An 8,429-nucleotide genomic window follows, 5' to 3' on the forward strand; every position below is an offset into this window, starting at 1 on the left:
GTAGTGTTAGTTAAAGGATAAAGAAACAGCTCAATGGAATAGACTAGACAAGGGAGATTAATTAACAAAAGAACTCAATAATTCAGTGTTTGATAAAGTAGAAAACATAAATCACCCAGGGAAAAGCTCCCTACTTAATAAAAACTGCTGTGAAAACTGGAAAGCAGTCTAGCAGAAATTAAACTTAGACCAACACATTACACTATATTCCATAATACATTCTAAAAAGATATGTAACTGGGGGCAGCTAGGTGGAGCAGTGGATAAAGCACTGGCCCTGGATCCAGGAGGACCTGAGTTCAAATTTGGCCTCAGACACTTGACACCAGCTGTGTGACCCTGGGTAAGTCACTTAACCCTCATTGCCCTGCCCCCCCCCAAAAAAGATAAGTAACCTTAATAGTAAAGATTATTTATAAAAAAAAAAATTAGGGGGCAGCTAGATGGCGCAGTGGATAGAGCACCAGCCCTGGAGTCAGGAGTACCTGAGTTCAAATCCGGCCTCAGACACTTAACACTTACTAGCTGTGTGACCCTAGGCAAGTCACTTAACCCCAATTGCCTCACTAAAAAAAAAAAAATTAGAAGAGAAACTGATCATATACCTTTCACACTTATGAATAGATGTATTTTTTTTAATTTTAATAAACATTTTTATTTAAAGTTTTGAGTTTCAAATTCTATCCCTCTCTCCCCCCTTCCTGAGGTGGTAAGCAATCAGATATATGTTATACATGTGGAATTATATAAAACATTACTATGTTATTTTGTATAAGAAAACTCAAATAAAAGAAAATGAAAGATGAAAGTGAAAAATAGCATGCTTCAGTCTGTTCAAACAATATAACTTCTTTCTTTGGAGGTGGATAGTATGCTTCATCATTAGTCCTTTGGGATTGTTTTGGAGCATTGCATTGCTGAGAATAGTTAAGTCATTCAGAGTTCTTCATCAAACAATATTGCTGTCACTGTGCACAGCATTCTACTGGTTCTGTTCACTTCACTATACATCAGTTCATATAAGTCTTTCCAGAATTTTCTGAAATAATCCCCCTTGTTAATAATCTTTCATTACCATCTTGTACCACAGCTTGTTCAGTCATTCCCCAATTGATGGGCTATCTTTTGATTTCCAATTCTTAGCCACCATAAAAAGAGCTGCTATAAATATTTTTATACTAATCTTTTTCTTTTGGGGGGAATGTCTTTGGGATATAATCCTAGGAGTGGTATTCTTAGATCAAAGGGTATGCATAGTTTGATAGCCTTTTGGGTGTAGTTCCAAATGGTTGGATCTCACCACTCCACCAACAGTGGATTAGCATAGAAGATGTATTCCTTTTTTCTTCTTTCTTTTTTTTGGTGAGGCAATTGGGGTTAAGTGACTTGCCCAGGGTCACACAGCTAGTAAGTGTCAAGTGTCTGAGGCCAAATTTAAACTCAGGTCCTCCTGACTCTAGGGCCAATGCTCTATCCACTGTGCTACCTGGCTGCCCCAGGAGATGTATTCTTAACCAAACAAGAGATAGAGACAATTAGAAAAGATAAAATAGATAGTTTTGATTACTTGAAACTGAAAAGCTTCTGCACAGGCAAAAATAATTCATCTAGATAAGAAGTTAAGTGTTCAAAGGAGAAAACTTTTTTGTAACAAATTTCTCTGTTAAGGATTTGGTACCCAAGATATATAAATAATTAAATGATGCATGTCAGGCTGATAGCCATTCCCCAACAGATAACAGTCAAAAGATGTGAACAAATAGTTCTCTAAAGAACTGCAAAGAATTCACATCTACATGAAAAAAAATGCTTCAAGTTCACAATTAAGAGAAATACAAATCAAAAGAACTCTGAGGTTTCACCTTATCCCCTGCAAATTGGCAAAAATAACCCCAAAATGGCAACAATCAATACTGGACCATTTGTGGAAAAATGAGCATACTACATTGTTGGTGATTGTGAAATGGTACAACATTTTGGAAAGCAATTTGGATTTATGCAAATAAAATGATAGAAATGTCCATACCCCTTGAAGCAGAGATTCTATTAAACTTATACTCCCAGGAAGCCATTGAGAAGAAGAAAGTCCCCTTATACTTCAAAATATTTATAGAGGTATGTCTTGTGATGGCTAAGAACTGAAAACAAAATAGATGCCCATCAAATGAGGAAGGCTAAACAAATCGTGATACATAAATATAATGGAATTATCTGTGTGACTGATAGAGAGAAGTATGGAAAGATCTATATGAAGTATTGTAGTGAAGTAAGAAGAGCCAAGAAAACAATATCCATAGTAACTATAGCCATGTAAATGGAAAGAATAACTATATACCAAAAACATCCAAACTAAATTGTACAAAATTATAAAGATCAAGCAGGGGGGCAGCTAGGTGGTGCAGTGGATAAAGCACCTGCCCTGGATTCAGGAGGACCTGAGTTCAAATCCAGAAATCCAGCCTCAGACACTTGACACTTACTGTGTGACCCTGGGCAAGTCACTTAACCCTCATTGCCCTGCCCTCCCCCCCAAAGATCAAACAGGACTCAAATGAAGAAATATGAAAAGATACACCTAACCTTCACCTTCATGTAGGTAGGAAGTCCACATGTGTTACATGTAGCATTTTTTTTTAAGTGAGGCAATTGGGGTTAAGTGACTTGCCCAGGGTCACACAGCTAGTAAGTGTTAAGTGTCTGAGCCCGGATTTGAACTCAGGTACTCCTGACTTCAGGGCTGGTGCTCTATCCACTGTGCCACCTAGCTGCCCCATACATGTAGCACTTTTTTAAAAAATTTTTCAATGTATTGATCAGTTGTGTTGAAATTTTTTCCTCTCTAAAAAATAAAAAAAAAATAATAATCTGGGATGGCACTCAGAGAGGGAAGAGTAAGGGGAAGGATGCTGAGAATAATTATGTTGATGTAGGAAACAGAAAATATCAAGAAAAACTTTTTTTAAAAAAAGCTTATGGGGGGGGCAGCTAGGTGGCGCAGTGGATAGAGCACCAGCCCTGGAGTCAGGAGTACCTGAGTTCAAATCCAGCCTCAGACACTTGACACTTACTAGCTGTGTGACCCTGGGTAAGTCACTTAACCCCAATTTCCTGACCAAAAAAAAGAGAGAGAGATAAAAAAGCTTACAGACTCCAGAAATATCTCCAAAGTCATATGTAGCAAGGGATGCCCACCACCACCATGAAGCATGGAGGTGTCATAAAGCTCAGAGAGGTAAAATAAACATTTCCAGCCTCTTTCTCCCAACACCACCCACACTTCTCCAAGGGAGACTTTAATTCCTGCCAGGAGGAGATGCAAGAGGTTGGGACCAGAAGTCTGGCCTCTCTGCTCTTTTCAGAGAGAGGTAGTGCCAGGCTAGAATTATATCTATCTGCTCCCTTAAATATTATTAGTCTAGGGGATGTGGTTTTGAAGTTCAAGCCAAACCTCTAACTGCTGTTTCTTAATGGAGAAAGGTCCCAATCTTTATATCCAATGCTTGACTCCCTTCCCCACCAAATACCAGTTCCACAATAAACACACATACTAACCATGTGATTTTGTTAGCCTAAGGGGGAGGAGGGGATCTGAGACCTTTGGCCTACAAACAGGTCAGGGGGAGTATGGTCATTGAGAGGAGACAACTACCCATTTTCTCACAATAACAAAACAGAAATCAAAGAAAGTATACATAGGAAAATATTTATCAGACAATAAAGAGCGACTGATTTCTCCCATTGGGAGCAAAGTAACTCAGCTGAACCAAGATAGTTCTGTATCTCACCCACGGAAAGTCCTGTCAAGTCTCTAGTGTAGCAAGCTGGAGATGGGGAGAAAATGGATACTGTGCTCCTCTCATGTCAGCTTCTTCCCAGAGTCTTTTCCTTCAGCAATCTGAGTGGGGTTGGCATCTTTCACTTCCCTCAAAGCTGGAAGCCAGAATTGCCCAAAGTGACTGCAGAACACAAAGAGACTGAAGACACTTGGAGATTCTGGTGTTCTCTCTTATGTGCTCACAAACTACATTGCTCCTCACAAAGGTACAGGGCAATTATCTCCACCAGTGAGGAGAGAGTTTGGGATTCAGTTTATACATGTAAATGGCTTAATTTTTTCCCCACTCCTGACTTCTTCATGCAAACATGTCTGTTTTCCACCCTAATTTCTTTCTTTATTCCCTTGAAAACAGATCCCAGATTCAAATCACCAGCTGCTGAAATGATCTGATGTACTGTGCAAATCAGTTCCTCTTGGTTGCCTGTGTGTAGGATGAATTTCTACATGATCCTGACTTCCTGAACCATGATAATAAAAGTGTATATCCATGGGGGCAGCTAGGTGGCACAGTGGATAGAGCACCGGCCCTGGAGTCCGGAGTACCTGAGTTCAAATCCGGCCTCAGACGCTTAACACTTACTAGCTGGGTTACCCTGGGCAAGTCACTTAACCCCAATTGCCTCACTAAAATTAAAAATAAATTTTTTTAAAAAGCATATATCCAGTGTTAACTTGGAAATTTAGGAAAAAATCAATATAGGAGAAAATAAGGTCTTTAGTCAGGGCAGAGGAACTATAGCTCATGCTATAGCAAAGCAAGATGCTAGGAATACCCAAAGATGGGGACTAAAGACTGGGTTTTTATGTGGCAACACAACAAAGGGAACTATAGGACTGCTCTAGAGTTAAGTATAGAAGCTACTTAACTCTACTTAATGTAGGTGGACCTTTTTACATAATAATCTAAAGTCCCGGGAGGAAGGTGGGGAATTTTTGGGAGGGGATAGTTTGTTTGGGGAGATCCATAAGTCAATCAAGTGTCTGGAACTGACAAAGATTGGTTAGCCCCAGGCAAGGCATTGGCCTGGGAATGGGGAGTAGATGGGGATCAGTCTGTTCTCAGTAAATTCGTGGTTATTGCCAGATATACCCAGGCCAGAGATATTGGCCCTCAGGATCATAGTTTTATAGCTGGAAGTTACTTTTGGAGATGGGGAGTCCACCCTCTCCATGTTATACATGAGCTAACCAAGGTGAAATTAAGTGACTTGCCCCAGGTCACATAGGTAGTAAGGGACAAAGATGGGATTTAAGCCCATGTACTCTGATTCCAAACCAGTATTCTTCCCACTATACTAACTGTTATGTCTCGAACATTCTTTCCAGGTAAAAGCAGAGCCAGATGAAATGTTTCCTGTCTATCAGTTACTATGGGAATTTGGTCCACAGCAGATCAGAAAAGGGCCCCCATTTAAGGATTCCAGTTGTACTGGAGCTGAAAAATAATAGAATCTAAGTTCCCTATGGGCAGGGATTGTATCATTTTTGTCTTTGTATCAATGGCACCTAACATAGGACCTGGAAAATAGTAGGTACTTAATAAATACTTGTTGACTGATGGGTTGATGATGGTACTGATGTAGGAGGCAAAGAAAGGGTTAACAGACAAACTTAAGACCCTGAGCTCTAATTTAGATCTGAGCTCCAAGAGGGGCTATAACTTACAGACCCCAGCTCCAAAAGGGATTAATGGATAACATATGACTTGGGCCTTCATTAATACAAGTCAGGGCCCAGGCTCTTGTTACCCACATTAATTACTACTCATAACAAGAACATAAAGAGGCAGGTCATAGAGACCTTAATTATAACAAAGACATAGAGACAGGCTATAGAAATCCTAACTGAGAGATGTTAGTATCCAGAAACTAGGCATGGGAATGAACATTCTGACCTTGGCAAGTTGAGGTAACATGTACGGAAAAGGCCAAGTTTGTCCCTAGATTCACCTTTTGAAGTGTAAACCTCAAAAACACACCTCCATGGAAAAAGGTACCTGCCTTGGAGGTTGGCTCCTCCAAATTAGGGTAGGCCCTCCCCTGTACCTCCCTAAGGTGGAGATTATTATAATGAGACTGATAATCAATTTATCCATACTATAAATATAACTGTCTTTCCTTTCCCTATTTGAGAGACACCTCCATAGTTTTCTCCCTGTGGTCACTCACAGTATTGCAATAAAACTTGGGAAACTCAGTCACTGAGTATTGTAATTCTTTTGGGATGCCTCATGATTAATTCCATCCCACCTCAGGGCTTTCTCCATGTAAAGAGAGAGCTTGTGTTTGCTATTGCTCAAGGTCATCACAGCACAGCTTCAGTCCAACTTTTTGTAAAGAGTCTGAGGCTCCCAAATGAGCTGACTCAGCCCCTGGACCTCATACATGGAGTCCTCTAACTCTTTTTCTTCCCATGCTTTAGTGGGGCTAAACTGGCTACTCTTCCTGTGCTGTGTTCATACCTACCTCTGTGAAGAATTCAGGCAGAAGGACTATGGAGAAAAGAGGACTCTAGGATCTTTGAATTATTTGTTATGAAAGCACTGACTCATCCTCCTAGAGTAAATTACAGTCTCTTAGCTCCACCAGAAGTTAGCCCAAGGAAGCACCAACCTGACCAGGGTACTCCCTCCTAAGCCGGTGCTTTGCTCATTTTGATGAGTGGGATGGGAAGTACACCCACTGACCCCTGTAATAGAGACTCGAGGAGAAAGGAGGCCGAAGCATTGATTTTATTTCTTTCGAAAGAAAGGTGTACCACACTCACTGGGACAACCAGGAGGTGTGACACACTGGGATTAGGAATCAAGCAGTTTTTATACTTTTTACACATATCTAATTTGAGCAAAAATGCGATAATTGGGTTCAGCAATAAATCTTTCTCCTGGAATGTTCAGTGATAGTCCCTCTCTCCTGGGTCAGAGTGCCCCAACCTCAGGGGTTCAGCCATAGGTTATTTTGCAAAATTTCATGTTTAATGTCTCGGTGCAGACCCTATGAAGCAATTTTTAAGTTGATATGCCTATATTTAGAAAGGGGGATAGTAGCTTCCCGTTATTGCCTCTCTCTAGAGAAAAAACAGAGAGAGAGAGAAATAGGGGGCTTTAAGGGACTTTAAGACTTTGAGATCAGATCACTAGGCCAAAGGGGGGGCACTTTCCATCTCAGTGGAGGGTCACATCTATATGTCCCTCTCATTGAGGCAGGAAAGTAAGGATTTCGGTGATTCCAATAGGAGTGGAATATCCCAAGACTGCATCATAAAATGTCTGCTTTCTAAATGTGCTCTACTTATTTGAATGTAGGTCATGCTTTCCCCCAAACTCTGGCTTATAAAAGCCTAAGTGCAACCTATAATCATGCTTAGTATCATGGCATAGTAAAGCCAAGACTTAAGATCACCTGTTCTTCTCTTTAGAGATATGGCGCCAGTTGCCTGGTGAGTCATTCATTATGAGATGAGTGTAGAGACTGTCCAAGTGTTTTTTGTTTTTTTTCTATTATAAACAATTTAGATGACTGTTGAAAAAATGCAAACCTCATTATTAGAGGTTGCAACAATTCCAATGAAAATTTAAAACAACTGTTGAAACTACACAATAAAGAAAGAGGAATAATAATAAGTTTATATTTACATAGCACTTTAAGGGTTACAAAGTGCTTTACATATATTATCTCAAGAAGGGGCTGTAGGAACATCAAGTAAGAACAGGGTGGAGCCAAGATAGAATAGTGAAGTTAGGAAGCTTCCTGAGCTCTCCTAAATTTCCCTCAGAAACAATGTTAAATTAAGCCTCTCAATGGATTGTGGAGGTGTAAAACCTACAAAAAGATGGGGTAAAACAAATTTCCAGCTTAAAGATAACCAAGAAGGTCTTCTGGAACGGTCTGTCTCACCTGGGTAAAAGGGGAGCACTGCTCAGTGCATGAGGTATCTGGGCAAGCCAACAAAAGGCTCAACCACAGCACAGACCAGCAGAGGACCCTTGGTCCCAGCTCAGCAAGCTAGTGGCACAGCAAGCCAGTTGTGAGGCCCCCAGTCCCAACACAGAAGGCCATCTGCCAGCTAGGGTATCTGCTAACCAACAGGCCCAACCAGGCTGGGCCACTCCAGTGCAGTGAGTAAACTGCAAACAACTGAGGCCTCAGAGTAGAAGGCCAGTAACTGGGCCCCTGGCCTCCAGCAAAAGAAACTTGGGACAGTGCACAAGAAGCAGAACTCAACTTTAAAAGGCACAAAAGAGACTAAGATATGAATAAGAAACAGAAATGAACCCTCCCCATAAAAAATTACTATAGTGACAGGAAGGGTCAAAACATAAACTCAAGGGGCAGCTAGGTGACACAGTGGATAGAGCACTGGCCCTGGAGTCAGGAGTACCTGAGTTCAAATGCAGCCTCAGACACTTAACACTTACTAGCTATGTGACCCTGTGCAAGTCACTTAATCCCAATTGCCTCACTAAAAAAAAAAAAAAAGAAAGAAGAAAAAAAACCATAAACTCAGAAGAGGACAATAATGTCAAAACACCTACACATGAAGCCTCAAGGGGGTAGAGGAATTGGTCTCAAAACTAAAAAGCTCTCTTGGA

Source organism: Dromiciops gliroides, chromosome 2 (assembly GCF_019393635.1).
Source record: "Dromiciops gliroides isolate mDroGli1 chromosome 2, mDroGli1.pri, whole genome shotgun sequence".
Classification (NCBI taxonomy): Eukaryota; Metazoa; Chordata; class Mammalia; order Microbiotheria; family Microbiotheriidae; genus Dromiciops; species Dromiciops gliroides.